Source organism: Anser brachyrhynchus (genome assembly GCF_964034855.1).
Source record: "Anser brachyrhynchus genome assembly, chromosome: 1".
Classification (NCBI taxonomy): Eukaryota; Metazoa; Chordata; class Aves; order Anseriformes; family Anatidae; genus Anser; species Anser brachyrhynchus.
In genome coordinates, this window is record NC_137694.1 from 199,692,933 (window position 1) to 199,714,142 (window position 21,210).

The following is a 21,210-nucleotide window of genomic DNA, read 5'->3' on the forward strand; positions in this document are numbered from 1 at the left end:
AATGGGGATGTGCTCAGCAGCTTTTCATAGGTGCAGAAATACAGAAACAACTACTAATTATGTATCCCGTTCATTTTTAGTTATGTACTTATGTCTATCATAGCCACATTTGCCTGTCTTCACTGCAGACAAGTAGTTATCATTCTCTTACGGTAAACAAATGCTCTGCTTTCTGCCAAATCATTTGAAATAACAAATAAAGCCCTGATGATAAATCTTCACTCCTTGAACTTACCCCTCATATTACTATTTCACAAATATCTTACCAAATCAGGAGCTGTGATACAGCTGTACAGGCACACACTTTACAAGTATATCAGGTTAACTGCACCAATGTCTTCATTGTCCAAACAGTAATTCTCCATTTCCCCACGTTGGGAACAGATTTCAAAAGCACAGAAGACAGAACGAGAAGCCTTTTTTTTTTTTTTTTTTTTTTTTTTTTTATATTTTTCACCTTAACCTAAAGAGGAAGCAGAAACTGAAGCATAGTAGATCCACCATTTCTTTAACAACAGAAGAGAGTGGAGTGAGGATATTTTTCAGAAGGGAAACCTTGTGAAAATTATTTCAGGGTCAACAGCATATTATGGACCTTGAGGGAATGCTGAGAGGAGAATTTTTTGTCACTCTTAACAGATAACAGGCTATGAAAATCACATTATACATCCACTAGTTATCTTTCATTCAGAATCTCTTTTACCAGAGTCAGTGTAGAGCAGAAGCAGAACTCAACAGTATGAAGATGTGCCTAGTCCCCTAGGTGATACAGCCAAATCCTTTGGAAAACAAAAATACCATGAGTAAATGGGAAACCCATTGACAACAAGGAATCGTTTGTGTTGTATGCTGAGATTGTATGACTGTTTGTAACTGAGATTTTTGTCATGAACCAGAAAGACTTGCCTGTCAGAATTTTCATTTTCCTGCCAATTTGGGCACTAGCTGAGAAGTGCAACTGTGCTTACTCTGGCTCTTTGGTCTATGAGATATCTTCCCTTGCATACTTGCACATTGCTTCATTTTGTATGTATAAGGAAAAGACAGAATATAAACACTGTGCTGACAGTTGTAAGTTATGTCAAAAAGTTTATATATTTTTCTATTACACCATATGTATGGTGTAATACATGGCATTTGTGTATGTAAGTGCACAGAGTATCCCTCCAAAGCTTTAGGTGTACAATAATTACAAATCAGAATATAAATATATATTTTAAAAACAAACAAACCACAGAATAACTACTCTTGTGGGCCACACATCCACAGTAATCACTCTGAAAGAATGAAAAAATTATTGTCAATATATTTAGACTCAAGACAGCCCCCTCTGTTTACATTGAAACGAGAGACCGAGAACATTTCCTTCAGAATTTCTATTATAGTACTTAATGTAATCAAATGACACAGTACTGACCTAGACAACGTTTTAGGAGTGCTCAGAGGAATTTCAGAGTCACACCAAATCTGCTCAGGTTTTTTGATCTCTCATCACAGGGTCCCTAGGTAGGAATTAAACCAGCAGATTAGGATTTGCACAGCTTTAAAAAGGACAAGAAACAACCCAGAGCCAGACACTGAAGAGACTAAGTATGGGTAAATTTCCTCTCTCCATGTCAGCGCCCAAGTAGATATATTATTCTCTTTCTCTCTCCTTCTTGACTCCTACACATGGAATAACAATATTGCCCTCTGGCATGTGATCAGACACACCAGGATGATTTTTATCTTCATGTTCTGATGTAGACACAATTTTAGAAATATATAATATATATATATAATATAGTGCTTATATCACAATGGGGAAATGTGTTTGGGCTATCTAAATGATTTAGGTCTCAGAGACTCAAGAGCAAGAGTAACTTTACAATGGCTGGACCCTAATCTCTGTGCTTGATTTTCATCCTCCCGTAGCAGACTACAGCACATTCCTGGCACAGAAGGACAATGCAAGGAGCCAAGGTTGCAACACGCTGAATAAGGAAGACCATGAAAATACCTTAGATTGTTAAAATATTCTCTATTTTTTAAAGTAAATCTTTAAAAAGTGAGTGTTCCATATGTAATAATCCATGACAATTAACCTAGACACAGGGTGTATTTCCAATTGTAAGGCAATGTAGCATTCCTTCAAAGAGGTGTCAAAAACAATCATAGGCTAATGAGATTTTACATGAACCACCTGCTGTTAGCTTTCAATTAGATAAAACACCTTTGCTGAAAGTGAGGAAAACCTTTTTATTATTTGCAAATGACTTACAGAACAGAAAGAGATAATGGGAAAAGAAATAAGAAACTAATAGAACAGTCTGAGCAGCCCAGCTCTACTCCTATCCCCATAATTCTGCTGGGGGGTGAGGGGAAGGTAATGATGGTAATACTGTGTTCAATGACATTGGGGAATAACGCAGTGAAAAGCTACATGAATAACTGACGTAACAGTTCACTGGTACTCCTACAAAAATGTTAAACCAAACATTTTAAAGTACTTTGTTTTACTTTACAGTTGCCTTTAAAAAAAAAAAAAAAGTATCCTTAAAAATGTGGAAGGAGGAAAAAAGAAAGAAAAAACACAATAACATTATTTAAAATAATATAGTTAAGTGTTTAAGATGTTTTAATGATTTGGGATTTCAGAATATCTCTAAGAGAAAGGAAATGATTGAGATGAACAGTTTGGGAAAACCTGAAATAAATTTGCAGAATGTCACAGTCTAGACAGATGTCCATTTTATACATTTGTTTCTCCAAAAACTTCAGGCCAGAAGAATTGCTTCAGTCCCACTGAGCTTCTGGCCTTCCTGTGTGAGATCAGCAATTGTACTCTGGACATGAGCAAATTTAGAGGAAGACTGAAGTAAATCATAAACTGAAATATCCAACACAGCCTCCTTTGAATGAAGGAAGGGAGTACGGGGCATAGGCATGGCAGACGCTTTCTCTTTTAATGTTTTTTTATAGACCTTTCATACTTGCAAGTTCCAGAGAAAAATGAAGAGAGCATAGAACTAGAGGGCTTGCACTCATTACATTTCCACCTACCTCATATCATGGTGTAATGGACATTGACAACAGAATTTGTGAGATTAAGAAGCTATTTATATGGACATAAAGCTTGCAGATTGGCAGAAAATCTTTGAGCCACATTCTTTTTTCTCACATCATGCATCAAGATTTCATTTGTAATATCAGAGCACTAAATTTTCAGAAGCACTTTGGAGGGATTTAAATACCAACCTACAGTACAATGGAAGATATGTCCTGCAAACTGCTTTTGGAGCCTGTATTGTAGATGGGGATTTCCTTGGAGTTTGGGGGTTGCTATACTTCTTTTAGCTTTATTAATAATGTGATTGTTGGATAGTGTCTCTAAAAAGAGTTCCTGCAAAATCCTCCTGCCATCTAAATCCTGACCTTTGTGTTGTTCTCCAAACCACGTTTTCTCTATTGAAAAAAATATAAAATATTTTCCAAGGTCCTCGTTATGCATGAATAAATGGGTTTTTAATAATAAAGCAAGCAAGCAAACAAACAAACAAAAAACAGGTGTGTTCCAGTTCTATGAAAGAGAAAGATTCCTTTCAGAAGAAGGCAGAAGACAAAAAGTAAATAACTTCACCAGCAGCTGACATTTGAGATGGGAAAGGGGCAATCAAGGTGAAAGGAAAAGCTTAATGTGAACTTCTCAAACCCCATAACAATGACATGCCTTTCTTCCAAGAACAGTGAAAAAAAAGCACCTTTCCATTAGTAGGTGTCTGCAATGAATTACCCAAGCTGAAAGAAGGTTTGAGGGAATCTGGATCCCATCAAAAGCCAAAGGACCTGGAGGGAGGAAGAAGCCTTATCCCTTGAGATGTGGAAAATTGCTTACAAAAGAATTGTTACTTCAGTCAACTGAAAGAAGGTCAGATCCATCAGTGATTGATAGAAGCTGAATGCACTGTCACACTTCTTGAACTTTAAACAGCTGTATACCCTGAAGATATTATTCAAAAAGATGCATTTGGAACCAGTGTCACAGGCAGAATACAATTTGAGAATCTGCTGTGGCATTAGGAAAAAGTTCACTCTTTAGAGGGTTTATCATCCAGAACCATGGCTTTAGTACAGACTGCTGTGGCAACCAATCCTTGCTTGCAGAGGCTGACAGGAATGAGAGGAAGAGATAATGTAACATTCAGAAGCTAAAACACTGCACGGATTTCCAAGTTAATTCAAATAAGCCAAGCAGACCACAAAAAAAAAAAAAAAAAAAAAGTGTTTATGCAAAAGCAGGCTCAAAATCAGAAGGTGACTAAACTTGTCATTTCATAATGTATCATATGCAAATGAATTTAAAAATTAAGGAAATGAAGCTGTGGGTGAGTTTGATTTTGCAATATTTAAAAGAGAGAAGGAATTAGTTTTAAATATTGGGCACTAAGAGGTCTTATTTATCATCATCTGTGGTTCGTTAGTTGGTAAAGGTCAGATGTCCTAAAAGCACAAATCTACTGAGGGTGTCACTGCTCTAAGATCAATCTATGGAGAGAATGGTGGTACATTAATCCTCAGTTACCCCTGCTTTGTAGGATAATAACTTTCTTCCCATTCAGCTCAGCAACAAATAACCAGCCTCTTCACTGGTGTGCTTTAGCTTCCTAGCCTGGCAAGAAGGCTGGGGCATTGGTGCTCCCCCCCTCACAGCTGAGTGTCCCCCACCAATTCTGAAAAATACATATTTAAATGAGAAAAAAAAAAAAAAGAAAAGAAAAAAAGAAAAAAAAAAGCTGAACCTCTACGAACAAGTGGTTTGGACTTGGCATAGACAGTCATGCCAAAACAACTCCATACATTCTTATTAAACATAGGATGTAGTTCATTTGGAAAATGGTGTTTCTTTGGAGTGGGGGGAAGAAATCTCTCCCCCTTGCCATTTTTTTCCCTTGATGTCCACATTTAAAACTCAGAAAAGGAAATCAAATTTTATTCACACTTATAATTTGCACAGGGACTTAATCTAAGCTGCAGTCTAGTCCCAAAGGAGTAAGAACAGTATTTTATTTGTGACAAGGCTGGCCAACGTGTCTAGCTTTTAAATCTTCTATTTAAGGTATGTCTACATGAAGTTTTCCTAATGAATCATATTATCGTTGTGTTACCTTCCAGCACTGCCTACCAGGACATGACCAGGTAGCGTATCCAGAGCTGCTATAGCAGACTGATTGAGAATAATTACCGAGACAAAAGGGCAGATGATAGACATTAATGTGAAGGAAGGAAAAAATTACCTCATGCCAGGCTCAGGAAGAGTTATACTTGAGGTTTTTTGTAACAGAAAAAAAAACAAAAAAAACAAACAAAAAAAACACCTCTTGCAGAAGGGAAGCCTACCGTTAATTCTATGCTGACTACCTGACGATTGTAACATCACTTTGCATTCCAGTTCTCAACATGCCTGTTCCAAAACACCAAAACACGCCTGTTTTGCCACTGGCATCATCTGTGAGGAAGACCAAGACTGCCACTGGTCCCAAGGGACACTACAACATCTGCTAAGAGTCATTCCATACCCTCTTATGCTCATTGTTGGCTACAATAACTATCAGTGCGTGAGAAGCAGCTTCATGGTGGCCACCTTGCTCTGACATGGATAAACGTACCGTGCCCCCGTGATTGGAATGGAAGACCCTCTCAATGCACTGGGGTCACCCTCTGTGAGAGAAAACTGCTCAAGGAGAGACAGTTTGGAGAAAGAATGTGAGAGAAGACGTTCCTATCAAAGCTCCAGCCACCTTGGAAAGCAGGCCCAGCCTATTGATCTCCAACCTATTGAAAGGTCTGAGAACTTCCTAAAAAAATTTGGGCACCTTTGGACATACCTGCAAAAGAAAAGGGCAAGGTGAAGGTGCAGCAATATCACCTTTTATCCCCCAAATACCCTCAGAACTGGAAGTCACGTTCCTGTTCTGCAGCCATGGCAGATCAGAGCAACCTCAATGCTGTCATGAGAAGCTGGGAGGAAAGGAAGGAGTTCCTCATCCTACCTGTGTCTGTACCTACCACTCTCTGCAGCCTTTCTGAGGATATACCAAATTTCATTTCTCTGGATTCAGCAACAATTTGGCTGTAAGATATGTTGCTATTTGGTGTTTACCAACGGGTATCTCTGTTGATATCAAAGGGTATCTCTGCTGGATTTGCATGGCTTTTTTTATTCTGCTGATCTTCTCACATGTCTTGAATGAGACCTGCAAAGCTAATAAGAAAGGTGAGAAAGGTGTGCATCACTATTTTTTAAAAACATATTTTAGCCTGTCTGATGTTTATTTTACTGTGTTGGATGTCGATTCTTTCATTCCTTGTATCATCTATGTTGTAGTTTTATTTCCCATACTGTATCCCCAGAGCTGTCAGAAGATGCATGCGCTCCTCAAATCCAGGACTGAGTGGTGCATGTACAGATCAAGCTGAAGATGCCAAAAAAATCCAAATGAACATTATTTTTTTTTTCATTTGGACCAAATCATTAATATAGTATGGTTTCAAAAATCTTGTCCTGGCATCTCTTTCTTATTGCGTAATACACACACTCGTAAGCAGACAACGTGAAAAGCCTTTTTTATGCAAACTGGAGGGTACTGCTGTTGCCATCCAAGGATCACTCATTCATATTGAAGACATTTTTTCCAGCAGTCCAATAAGTAAAAGTGGTAAAAGGTTCATTGGTAAATAAAGGAGTGAGCAAACTCACAATGCTAGTTCAATGGATGTAAACTTCTTGTTTGTCCTTCAATTGCAGCAATCAAAAGTAGTAATCCTAAAATAATACCATTTGCCTCTTGGATCTGAGGCTGATGATTGTTTAACACAACCAGACATATTGCTATATCAGTTAATATTATAAGCTATAACCTTGAATATTCAAATCAAGTACCTGAAAGGGCAAAATGTAAGAAAAGATATCCTCGTGGAGGAAACCATTTCTGCTGTATTCAACATTGTAACACTTTGAGTGAGCCCAGGAAACTGACTTTGTAGCTCTGATTACAAATGCCTGTATATACAAGACAGATTGTCAAGATCACTTCACATGTCACTGAAATGCAAACACTGCTCAAGAAAAGCAAACACTTAACAAAGCAATATATTAGCTGTAAACAGGAAAGTGTGAGAGCCTAGAGAGCCCAAAGCATCAGATGAGACCATGACTCTGAAGCTGAAGCTCTGATTAAATGGATTCACAGCAAATTGCCTCATTTCCCTCTTACTCCATAGCGGCAGTGCAGAGCATTGCGGTGTTTTCCTCTGCGTAATTCTCCAATGTGGATATGCAGCCAGTTAGTTCACACACCTAGGGCCAGCATTCCTGGTCTGGCCATGCTCCAGGAAAGAGCATGTAGACTAAACACCAGGGGAGAAACACGCCACAATAAGTCACTCATTTCCAGCAGGACAGTTCTCAAAAAAGGGACTCTCCCTTTAGCTTCCTGTAAGATTACAGCTCAAATGAGCACTGAATCCTCTTGAAGCAAGCAGCCACTCTTTGCTCCACACTTGGAGCCAGGTGGTGGTGTTATCCACAGTACAGTGGATCCCATTACCCCAATCCTCCCAATACTCTCTCCAGTAAGGCTACAAATGGCAGTAATCCATGGGAGCAATCATGGGAGCAATCAGTATTCAGCAGTACTGGTGCTGTTTCCAGTACCTCTAGATTAGGATTATGCCACTCTTTTACCCAAAGTAATGTCTCTCTCCTAACCTCCTTTACACCTGCCATAGAAGAGATTTCAAAGACTTACACGTGATAATAATACACCGAGGAAAAGAAAACTAATATGAAAAGCTATACTTGGATTTTAATCCTTTCAAAAGCTTTCTGAAGTCTGTAATTTCAGCAACGGAGAAAAAATCTGACAGTCAAAGGCAATCACTTCTCCAATCAGCTGCTTTATTTACCAGGCTACTGGATGTGCAATTATTCCATCTGCATAAAGATTGCTTTAATTTTTAATTTACATATAAAACCATAAAAGGTACAAGATTGACAGCACTGAAAATGGAAGGCCTCTGATTTATCCAAAAAAAAAAAAAAAGTAAACTGCTCTTATCAAAGCCATGAGCAATGCAAGGCTCCTCCTTCATGGCTGTGATGTGCCTTGGATTTAGAGGCAGAGGGGCCATTTCAAGGATGAAGAGTGTGCTTTAAACTCTGAGTTAGTCTTTTAAGAGTACATACAAAATATTAAAAATGAAATACAAGATGACTTGAAAATTAAAGTATTTCAAGTGTCTCTATGAATTTTTAAATAGATCCCTTTTGAAATTAACAGTTACTAAGATAGCCAAATTGCTCTAAGAAAAACAAGGTAATTTAACCGTGAAACAGACCAGGAACTGAGTAGGAAAAATAGGATCACCTTTGTGAAGAGTTGTTTTACCAAAAAATACTCATCTTTGCATGTTTCTGAACATGATCATTCTCTGAAAACAAACAAACAAACAAAAAAACAAACATGAACTGCAGAGATGGGAGATAGATAAAATGGAGCAGACGTTGGACGCAAAGCAGGCAAACAATGGTCTGAATGGACCTGATAGCATTCCCGCTTTAAATAAGCACATTTTTAACAAATGCACAGAAAAGGCAAGATAGATGAACTCTGAAGTTCTTTGTGAAGTTTTGTAACTTCACCAGGCCCCAGGACTCGCAAGAGCATTTTGTTCTGACTGGGCAGACTGACTAAGGTCACTTATGCATCAGGAGAAATGGCTGATCATCAGCTACTGCCAGCCAGCAGCACATAGGCTGTCTATAATATGTTCATCAACTCCCTGTGGCACCTCTTGGGAGTACCAGCCTTCAGCACAGAGAAAGAAAAATGTATGATTCTAAATCGTATTTATGTATTTTCAGGTTAGAGAATATTAATATGATGCAGGTATTCTTTCCCTGGCTCCTAATCCTTCATGCATACTGATCAATGAATTAGGATAACCCTTCAGGGTTTAAAATACAGCTTAAAAAAAAAAAATCTTTTTTGCTGAACTCTGATCCTTTGCAACACACAGGACACATAAATACGAGCATACAGGACTGTAAGGAGCTACAAAAGTATACAGAAATGTATTTTCCATGTGGCACTTGCAAATGTTAATAGCAAATGCGTCTTTGTGAACTCACATTATCTAGGAATTTATCAAAAGCGAATAATCTACAAGGCAAAAGAACAAAGAACCAAAAGTTTAACCCTAAAAAACAGATACCAACTGTGAGAGCCAATGGAGAATAGATAAAAATTAATAAAGTGAGCAGCAGGTGGATGAAAGCTCAGGTAGTTTACAGCTACCAGCTTAAATCTATCTCCAGAGGCTCTTTGAAACAGAAGCAGCAGAGACTTAACTGCCTTCCTCTTCCTTTCCTCTGCCATGCCAAGGTGAACATGATGGCTTTGAAAATTTGTGGCACTGAGACTGGCCTAGAGGTCCTTTGGCCATCAGCTGAGCAGGGAGGGGGCATAGCATGTAGTAGCAATCTTCTACACATTTAGGAAGCTTTTGAAGATACCCCCTGTCTGCAACAAGTGTAAATTATGGGACATACAATGAACACAATAGCTCATTTGCACATCAGTGTCAGTTTTTTGCTGAGAGGGGGGTGTTTATGCCATTGTTTGTATGCTGTATTTAAAGCAAGAAGACACTGTGATCCGTGCTGATGAGTCATATCAATGGTACTGACTTTATACCAAAGCCTCGGCAGAGATTTTCACAAATGGAATCATATAGATTCCTAAATCTGCAGTTACGAAAGTTAAGAGAACACTTGATTTACCCAACTGCCTGCAGAAATGTTTGCAAATACTCAGTTTGCAGTCATCCCCCTTCTTCCCCATCTGATGTTAAGCACCTTTTATTTATTTGTGGTTTTCCTCAGCAGGTCACCAATATTCCCTTTGCTGTATCCAACCGTGACATATTCTGACTAAAGTTCCACGTGATCCAAAACTTTGATCTAAAAATCCTCACACATTTAGCACAGCAGTTATAAATCAAGAACAGAAACCCACCAGTATAACTCAAGAAACTCTTAAAAGGATGAGCACGAATCTTTATCCAATGAGAATCAAAGAATCATTTCAAAGCCAAGACACAATGGCTTTCAATAATCTTAGGTTGCCTAAGGACTTGGAGGAATCCAGTGGCAGTGACAGAATGAAAACAATGCCCTTCCTGTTCCTGGAGCACATAGTCCTCCCAGATTCCTTACGAAGTCCCCATTTTTTGACTTGAGATGATGTAATAAATCCTACCCTCGTGAAAAGGGAAAATGTCTATATACAAGGAGCTTCTTCCCTTACAGTGGGATAAATCAAACCAAAAGGTGCCCAGGTTTGAAGTGTTCAGAAGGCAAACACAATTTTTGTAATTGGACTCCTTTTCTCGGGGTGAGAGTCTCATCCAGCTGGGCTCACAATTCTGCAGCAATCACAGAGGCATATTCTGCTTTCATTCACTATGACATTTCCTTTCTGTATGAGTTATTAGTGTGAAGCTGCAGCCTACAGCAAAAATAGAAGCTCAGCTTCTACTAAGCGCTCTCTTCCAGCTAAGCAAGAGAAGTAGTTTACAGGCTTTTAGCTATAAGTAGATCTGAGTTTGACTAAAGAATATGAGTACAAGAATATGAAATCTAATTTCAGTAGACTGTGTGACATTACCTGAATCCTCGTTTCCCAGTGCATTTCAGAAATGTACCAAGCATTGTACAATTCCATCTAAACACAAACAAATCGGTGGTGGAAACAGGAACTGAACCCATGGTTTCTCGAAAAGAACAAGTCAGAGTTTTTAATTGGGATTTCAGTTTCTTCCTAAATGCTTCACAGACATTGATACAGCTAAAATAAACGGCTTTAAACATAATCAAATAACTTCAGAACAAAAATGTTCACATTAAAAAAAAAAAAAGAAAGAAAGAAAGAAAAAGTACAAAGCATTGCATTCTAAAATATTTGTTTCAGGGAACTATTAAATCAACCATGTGAAAAGAGCTCCAGTAAAAACTAGCTAATAAAGTTGCCTTGATATATAAATTTATAAAAGGGGGAAGGGGGCATTTTTATCATATTCTGAGACAGTATTAATAAGCTGTACAGATAGATAGGGAAAGAACTGTTGTGTTTGCAAAAACTACAGAAAAAAAAAAAAAGAACAGAGTGCCAGAAACACAAACATTTTATTTATTTGCAAAGGTTAGAGAAATTAAGCCCAGATACACTGCTGATTAGGCCCTTCAAACAAGTTAAATGAGGTGGTGATACAAACGGAGATGACCTCTCATGGCCAGTTTAGTGGTCAGGTGTTAAAACCAACTGGTGCTTCTCCCAACATGAAATAAAACCCATGGACCTACTAGAGACAGGTCGTGCTACTGAGCTGTATTGTCATCCCAAGACACATGGGACTGGTTACCCAGCTACAGCCTCTGTCAAGACTTACACTGAGATGCTAAAGGTATTTGGGAGCTTGAGGCAACACCATCAAGTGCCTTAGACTTCTTAGTGTAATGCACTCAAACTGCTGCTTTTCTACCCATTCACCAAGTTACCAATTTCAAACAGATCTTTGCTGTGGCCTTCCATTTCACCTTGAATACTGCGTTCAGTTTTGGGCCCCTCACTACAAGGAAGGACATCAAGGTGCTGGAGTGTGTCCAAAGAAGGGCAATGAAGCTGGTGAAGGGTCTAGAGAACAAGTCTTATGAGGAGCAGCTGAGGGAGCTGGGGTTGTTTAGCTTGGAGAAAAGAAGGCTCAGGGGAGACCTTATCATGCTCTGCAATTACCTTAAAGGTAATAGCGAGGTGGGGATTGGGCTCTTCTCCCAAGCACCAAGTGATAAGACCAGGAAATTACCTTAAATTGTACCAGAAGAGCTTTTAGGTTGAATATTAAGAAAAAATTCTTCACTGAAGTGTTGTAAAGCATTGGAACAGGCTGCCCAGGGAAGAGGTTGAGTTATCATCCCTGGATGTCTTCAGAAAACATCTAGATGTGGAGCTTAGTGACATGGTTTAGTGGTGGACTTGGCAGGGCTAGGTTAAACATTGGACTAGATGATCTTAGAGGTCTTTTCCAACCTGAATGATTCTATGATTCTAAGCCACGACTCTGTAAAAGAGATTCCAGCATGGGGATGATCCCTGCCTGGTGAGCCCTTATGCAGAAAAGTCGCCCCACTCAAGCCCTCATTCAATTTCAAGGGTGCTCTGTTTCTAAACAAAGTCTGTTCTTTGGTGTCTTTGTAAGAGATCCTTTAAGATCTTTATATCTGCATTCTTCCAATGTGTCCAACTCATTGGTTTGTAATAGTGCTTCATGAAGAATATTTCCCCTCCCTCCTTTTTTTTCCTTTTCTAACTTGACAAATAGGCCTCAATTCACTTTTGTGATCTTTCAGTCATGGATGCTGAAATATTTTTAAATGGCTCGCAAACATTTTTTTTTCAGCTCACAATCTGTTTCCACAGCATGTTACATTTCAAAATTCATCATGTTACATATTTTAATCTTTATTTTTGCAGTGGTGTTGCCAAATTTCCTGATTTTACAGGACCTAAAAAATGATGCTCTAGTCTTCACTCTTGGAGCTGTTAACCCACAAAGGTGCTCCTCATCTCTATCACCAAAAAAAAAAAAAAAAGGCTTCTAAACAATATATGTTTTACTTTTTTCAAATCCATGTTTGCCGTTTCCAGCTCTAGTTTTAGTTCACTTTGGACTCCTTCTCACTGACTTTCAATAACCATTAGGAACAGCCAACCCTCCAGCCTTCTCTAGCTTATTATTTAGATACCCATCTTTTCAGCAGGTGTATAACATCACCAGCAAAATGCAGGTGATGAACCCTACATGACATAACCCTTGTTTGCTGTATATCTGTACTACTACAGGTGACCAGATTATTCACTATCCGGTACATGCCTATTTCCAAAAACAAAGAGAGGATAAATTGCTCTTTTTGCCTTCTTCTAGTAATCAAGCCTCACAGTCTTGCTATTAATTTACATTTTCAAAAGACCATAACTTCATTGTATATTCACAGGCTCTGTGCTTTTTTAAATCGATACTTGACAGAATTGATTAAATAAGTTTGTATTGGCCTTTGATATTCCAATCACTTCTCTATAATTTGCTTTATTATGTATTCAGTGAAACTGTACCCACCTCCTGCCCTCCTTCTGCACTCACCTTGGGGGCTGCAGGGCTGCTTCTCTCTCAGCTCTCACCCCTCTTTCCCAGCTGCTGTAGCACAGCAGGTTTCCTCTTCCTTCAATCTGCTCTCCCAGAGGCCCACCCAGCATCGCTCATGGCTCGGCTCTGGCCAGCGGCGGGTCCCTTGTGGAGCCGTCTGGAGCTGGCTCTGATCTGACCTGGGGCAGCTGCTGGGCTCTGCTCACAGAGGCCACCACTGCAGCCTCCCCCACTACCAAAACCTTGCCACATTAAACTGATACAGTCTTTTATTTATTTCTGATTTCATGAAGCTATCTAAATTACCTAAGCTCACATTCCAAATGAGTTTATTGTTACCATCAGCTACAGTGTAGTGCCTGAGAGGAGGAAGTACAGTGACTCACTCATCTTTATCATTAAGATTTTTTACATCCATTTTTAATGCAATTTCCACAAATCATTTGCTTCATATTTCCTCTGTATCTTCATGCACTTTATGTGCACCATTCTTTCTATGGGAATCTTTAACCACCAAGAGAACAGCTGCCTTTCTTTACAGCTGGTCCATCTCCAAATTAGACAAAAGACATCACAGAAAAGAAAGATGACTAAAGAGAGAACAGTATAAGGTAGATTTCCCCCTATGGTTTATTTAGCAGTGGTTTGTGTAATATGGTTTTCTTCAAGTCCAGAATGGCCTCATCCCTTCAAAGAAGATATCTTTCAATTTCAGTGGCACCACAGAGTTCATCCTTTTGAATTTAAATCTGTGGTTTCTAGAAGCCTGGATCATCACATGAAGTTTGACAGGTTTTAGGAAATTTTAGTTACAATAGACAGGAGAATTGAAACCATTTTATCTCAGGTGAAAAATGAGTAAGTTTAAATCATAGGTTTTGAAAGTATCACATGGGGAAATCTCCAGATATACTCGATTTGACATCTCAATAAAAGAGAACAAGGCATTGCAGTGTAAAATGAAGCACATGAAAGAAGGTCAGCACTGCTAACTTTCAATTAAACTTGTGCTTCAAAAAGGTTGAGGTGAAGGACCTCAAGGCTTCCCATATCAGCTTTTGATGCTGAACTAAACGTCCATAGTGAAGTTTGATCTTAGAAAAGAAATAACTGGACATTGTCTTGTAACACATGAGTGATACCACAGATTAAAACAAATAATAAAGGGTCTGATTCACTATTGATTTTTTGCCTTTTTGGCTATATTCTGAGCTAGTGCAAATCAGCTTAGCCCATTGATGACAGTGGAGTTATGCCATCTTTGACTTGCCAAAAGACTCACCATTAGGAATGATTTACATTTGTGAATAGTGGATTAAATATATAAATATATTAAAGCAGACGGAAATACATCATCTCTCTTTCCACCAAAAACAGAAGGAAACATTTCCTTTTTGGGGGGGTAAGGGAAAAAGTCTCTCTGTTGTCACTAAACGTTAGAGCAAGGATTCTCTTTTTGGTTACAAACTAAATAAGTAATCAATCACAACATTAATTTGAAGAGACTCTCTTTACACAGATGTTTTGATTGTGAAGACTTACCATACGAAGATTAAGGGCTGTAACAGCTTCTTTACCAGTGCTCAGCACAGCAAATATTCTGCAGCAGAGGGTGGTGAGCCACCACCGAGTTCTCTCATTTTCCATGACTGTCGCAGGCTTACCTATCCCTGTCTGTGACTACAGTACACACAGACTGGTTCAAAGTCTGGTTTCATATTTTGGCATATAGCAGGAATCAGTGCATAAAATTCCAGTGAGTACTTTATAATTAATCCCTTGGGACAATGAAGTGGGAAAATACATATATAAGTAGATATTTTCAAAATTTATTTACATTTGTTTGACATCTGATTATCAGAGCATGACAGCTGCATTTCTTTCACCCCACAACTACAAACCCTATAGACTTAAGAGATCCATTTTCTGATTAACACTTCTTGATTTATAAACACTTCATTCTTTTTTTTTTCTTTTTTTTTTTTATATCAGATACTAAGATATTGGAAATTAGAATATGGAATGACTGTTTTTGTAACCAAAGCTACACAAGGCTTAGCTAATGAATTACTGAATTATAGGCAAGAATGAAAAATTACTTCTAACACCTTATGAGAATATGTAAGTGAAACAAAATGATAAATTGTAAATGGGTGGTATTTCTTGACTTAAGAAGTGTTATTTTAATGAAGGTCATAATTTTAGCTTCCGTTAGTAGATTATTTTTATTTTTTTTCTGTTGAATAACATTTGAATGAAAAAATATACATTCATCAAAAAGTTTCTGTAGATAAAATTGCTTTTCTTATGGGAAACTGAAAACCCCAGGGTAAAAATTAAATTTCAGAAAAAAATTTTATGTTTTTGAACTATAGCAATTTCAAAAGCAAAAGGTTGGTTCTAGTATTTCAACAGGAAAGGTCTTCATTTTCTGCTGACAAGAAGTCCTCATTTTCAGCACAGTTTCCCATGGGGAAAGTCAGATTTTAGAAAAGACATCTCTAAGACTGGCATTTCATATCCTAGTTCACCATAGATAATCATGAGAATTCGTTGTAATCAGAGGTATCACCATCATGACATGACACATCATGACCTACAATATAATGCTTTAAACAGGCTCTAGGAGAAGCTTGATTTGATAGACATTTTTTATCTGTTAATGACAAATTAGGGGCACTTCTGAATTATTCATCTACAATCCCTGCATGTGTTTAAGTCAAATCTACTTTGATGCCATGCAAGTTTCAAACTTATTACAAGTGAGCTTTTTGCTTTTGTCTGTAACTAATGTCAGAGAAATGAAGTAATAAAACTCTACTGAAATCAAGAAACGTTTGCATTGCACAACTGTTTGCAACGCTGGCAAAGCAGTAAGTATGCCAGATTCAGAGCCATCAATGATTTAGCAGACTTGATTAAAGACAGCTAAAATAGTGGAGGGGGACAAAAAAAAACAAAGCAGTGTTTCACTGTTGTTTGTTTACTCCGCTAACTTGCATGTAATTACATTATGTATAGATGCTCCAATGAAAATATATGACTTTCAATGAAGCTGTACAGCTTGCTATTTACTGTATCCATTCACACTGATATATACAGAAGATATAATGGATTTAAGGAGAGACAAATGCCTGCTTAATAAAACCAACTGATTGCAACAAGAGTCAATATATTTTATATTGATGAGTTCATTAGCACTGGAACATTCTATTTAGAAACCAATAAACGTACCTTCATACTGGGATTAAAAATCAGCTTTGTTAGAGCAGCTCAGCAGTAGGAATCAATACAGCCTTACAGATTTTGTAAATCTTCAGTCTTGTCCTTCTCTCATTCACGTCCAAATGGTGTAGTCATCCACACCAACCCAGCTAAAGGGGATTCTGAGTGATCTGATCCATAACCCTTTGTAAGGGTGGGATTCTTTTCAACCTAGCCAAAAAAAAAAATCATCTGTCATAAATCTGCAGGCAGGCTAATGAAATCTAGGCTAACTGTTAATAATGGTGAAGGACAGAAATCTCCAGTGAGTACTGTTTCTCCTAATTTGGATACAGCTTAGCAGAGATTAAACTGCCATCTTAGGGTTTCCACCTTTCTCCACGATTACAGACCTGGACTAGATGTCTTGTGGGTGGCACCGGGCATAGGCTTCCCTATTCTATTTGCTAGTTCCATTGTTGAGAGGAGTTCTGGAGACATAAGATGAAACAAGAGAATTTCAGAGAGGATATAAGGAAAACTTTTTTCCCTATTAGGACACTCAAGAAGCAGAAGAGTTTACCAAGAGATGTTATGTACTCTCCAGCCTTGGAAACTTTAAAAGTCTGCCTGAATAAAACCCAGAGTAACCTTTTCTGACCTCAGAGCTGACCTTGATGTGAGCAGGAGGTTGGACTAGTGACCTCCTTGAGGTCCCTTACAACAGGAATTATCCTTTGATTCTGTGGTATTTATCCCATATTAGCTCCGTACCAAACTGACTCCCCTGAAGGCAGTTCACAGAATTCAGAGAGAGGGAACATGAAGCTCAGTCAACTCAGTTGAAATTTTAACTTTAATTTATGTGTAGAAATGTCCAGGATTTTATGCCATGCCTCGGAGTGCCTCTTGAGCATCTCTTGAGGGACAGGGCCTCTTTGAGATTTTAGGCTTCATTGAGTCACAGAAGCATAGGATATCCTGAGTTGGAAGGGACTCACAAGGATCATTGAGTCTGTATGGCTTATTAGCAAAACAGTGATGCAACACAAAAATTGGGTTAAACTCACTTTGTGGCTCTGACCATTTTTAAGCAAGTATCTTCTTCAGAAACATACAGATGTTCTATGATGAGCTGGCTATGAAAATACAAAACTATGAAAACAAATTATAATTTCTCTCAGTTATCGTCAGTTCTGTTTTTGTTTTTTAATTTGTTAGGCTGCTCATTTTACCCTGTGTGCTTGATTCTGCTTGCCTGAGAAGAGCTAGGAGACAGAAGACTCACCAAATATATTTTCTTCCTCAGTGTAGTGCTGAGAGGCATCTTCAAACCCTGTGTTACTTTAACGCACCTGAAGTCTAAGGTACCAGGAAAGGGAGAGGGCAGAATGTGGGACACAGATGCCAATGAAAGGCTGCTTGTGCGAATGATGTTGTAACGTCTCCAGCGGTTTCGGTGTCAGTCCCTCCATCGCTGCTCACTCTGGGGCGAGTATCCTGCCTGCTCGCAGTGCAGCACAATGGCTCTCCGGGAAGCAGGGCAAGAGTTAGCAGCAAAGCACTGCTGCAGTCCCTTGGAGCACACTCAGCAAATCTGCGTGCATGAAAAGACAGAACTTGAAAGAAGATACTAGTATCTAAGAGGCAAAATTAGTTTAGCAAGATTAAAAACCGATTAGGCACTTATATGAATAAGAATATGCCTTATAATTACACTAACAAGGGTAAAAATTATAGGGCCAACAGCCTTTATTTCAGACATGAGATGATCACCAGCTGGGGACAGACAATTTCGTCTCATGGTATAATATTACACAATCAGGTGCATTATGTGGGTATTCTACCTTCCTTTGAAACATCTGGCATGAGCCACTGTCAAAGACAGGATGCCAGGCTAGATGGACCATTTATCTGTTCTGGTGTGTAATTTTTCTGCTACTTTAGCTTACAGACTAAACTGACTGCTTGAGAATATCTATGAAATTGTAGGGAAGAGAAGAGAGATGTTATTTCTAATTGAAGAACTTGCTATCTCTCACCACCTGTTGTTTGTACATAAGATGATAGGGCTCCAATCACAAGATTAATGCCGAATTTAGACTGGGAAAATATGAGCAAATATGTCTGATTCTCTTATTTTAAACCCTTTCATGATCTTTAGAAATATTTTACAGTGCCAAGAACATTTTCAAAAATAAACCATAGGACTTAAAAAAAAAAAAAAACACTTCAGAAAGCTGCATCTGTCATTTGCTTATGCAAAACTTTCCTTGCAGATTCATGAATAACTTCAGTTATGTAATTGCTGTAAAATTCATGGGGGTTCTGCTTATATTGATTTTTATTTTTACTTTGTAGGACAAACATTTGCAACTGATGTGCAAAATAAGAGTGCAGAGGTAAAAATCTGGGCCCCGCCCTAACCTTCACTAACATAACATTTTGATTTATACTAATTGCTGTTTTCCTTCTTTTTTCCTTTGCTGATTTCCACTCAGAATGCCCAACAGAAAATATTTACTTTCTTTTGAAAAATAATAACCTAAAAAACTTGCTAAATGAAAGTGCAAGAAATTCCATAGCTATTACCTTCTCTCCCATAAAAATGTATATAGCTTGAAACCATTTTTTTTTCCATGAAAAAACATTTCACATGAAATTTCAACTTGCTTTAATGAATACCTGCTCTGCTAGCATTTGACATCCATTTGTAATGCACTTTGTCAACCAGGAATAGAGCCCAGGTCTTCATTCAATTAACCCCTCTAAGTTTGCTAAGAATAACATGGTGCTTCCAGATGCTTGACTGGCTTCAGGTTTTGCTGAAAAATCACACATCTGTGAAACTACTTTTACTCTCTAAGCAGCTTCCTGATAACCAGCTATTACAGATAAACAGAAAGAACCATAATTAAGCATTCTTATACTCAACTTCAGCCATTTAAAAGTTAGGTAAAGCGAGTTGGCTGTGTTTCATCACAATCAGTGGGATGAAATAAGCACTTTAAGAGCAGAAATCATCCCATCTTTGAAGAAATATATAAAATTATGGGATATATCCAAAACAGAGGTTCTTCTCCACCCTCCATTAACTCTAAAGAAGCTTAGAAAACGAATTTAGCCAGAACAACTTGTGCTCAACTCAGCTGACCCACAAAGGCTTCTAAGCAGCGTACAGGTTATAAGCTCTAAAGACCACGGTCAGAGAAATGATCCATCTAGTCTGTTATTTTATCTTCAGCAGAAGCAAGAGGAGAGGCGGTCTGGGGAGAACCTGTGATGTCCCTAGATGTTCAGAGATTCCGTTCTGGCTCAGATCTGTCCAGGCCTATGGGAGAACCCTTCCCTTCTGGACAGACAACTGGAGATCAGCCAGGGTAGCTTCCACATCTGAAATAATTCAAAATGACTTCACATAGGAAATTCAGTTAAGACCATTTTGTTTTTTGTTGTTGTTGTTGTTCTGTTTTGTTTTTAGACAGTGAGCATTATACAAGAAGAATCCCACTCAATTATATTAACACCGCAATAGCTGCCAGTTTTGAGCTGTAGTCATAACTGATTATTGCTATTGGTTATCGAGCCACATGCCTGCACTTTTCCTCCTAAGAATTTGCAACCATGCTCGAAGCTGAAGGCACATATAATAGGAATGAGAATTTTTAGGAAAAAAATACGAGTGTTTTTGGAATCACAGTTTTTATATTACAAGCTTGTCATTTGGCAATAAGCACGCTACTTCCCCTTCTCCCTTTAAAGAGTAGCACTGAATTTCTCAGATATCCACTGCCTCTCATTTTTTGCTGGCTTTATCTAGCACATCTTAACCCTTGTGCCCCAGGCCAGTTGGTTTTAGGACCAGAATCATACAAGCATTCATAATCGGAAAAGTATTTAATTATGTGTTTAGGATTTCAGCTTGAAGTCAACGGGACTTAAGCAGATGCTAAGGCTAATCAAGTGTTTAGGTGACACCTAACATGGCTGAAATCCAGAAACAATCTTAGCTACTTTACCAAATTGGGTCTTAGAAAATGAGCAGAAAAACAGATGAATCTGGCAGTGTTCCTCCAACTTATGTAACATTCATTTTATACCTTGCAAGGAGAAAAAACAAGTATATTTGAAAACACTTTTAAGAGTTTAGAAGTTTAGACTGATGAAGGGCAAAGGATAGACAATTCCAACATACAACTCCTATCTCAGAGGCCAGTAGAGTTTTTAGGCTAGAGCCTTACATGGGACTACCACAGCCCAAAATGCACATGTAACCCACTTAACCTATATGTGGGATGTTAAGAAAAGGGTTCAAGAAGGCCACCACATTCCACTGCTTATTCTTAGATCTCCACATGGCTGGAGGGAGACCTTGGAGGGTTGTGGTGATTTCACACTGATCACTAACAACTCCAGGACAACTTTTCCCTCACTCCCCCTCCTCAGAGGAACAGGGGGAGAAGATATGATGAAAAAAGGCTCAAGCACTGAGATAAGGACAGGAAAATCACTCACCAGTTATCATCACGGGCAAAAAACACTCAACATATGGAGATTAATATACTTTATTGCCTATCACTGGCAGACTAGAACAGTAAAAAACTAAAAGCAAACCAAAAACACCTTCCCCCTACCCACCCTCTTCCACCTCCTCCCCCCAAGCAGCGTAGGTGAATGGGGGCTGCGGTCAGTCCCTGACGCTTGGTCTCCGCCGCTCCTTCACGGTCCCTCTCTGCCCCTGCTCCCCGTGGGGTCCCTCCCACGGGA

The 21,210-nt window shown here is 38.6% G+C and overlaps 1 long non-coding RNA gene across 3 annotated transcripts in view; it reads right to left on the bottom strand.

The window, feature by feature from the left end:
- Positions 1-9,123: 9,123 nt before the first annotated feature.
- Positions 9,124-21,210, bottom strand: part of LOC308195572 — a 50,605-nt gene continuing 38,518 nt past the window's right edge. For all 3 annotated transcript variants that reach the window (XR_013951615.1, XR_013951616.1, XR_013951617.1), the window contains exons 6-7: positions 17,732-18,040; positions 9,124-16,674 (exon numbers count right to left, since the gene is read on the bottom strand). This is a non-coding gene — a long non-coding RNA (uncharacterized lncRNA). The remainder of the gene's footprint in view (positions 16,675-17,731; positions 18,041-21,210) is intronic.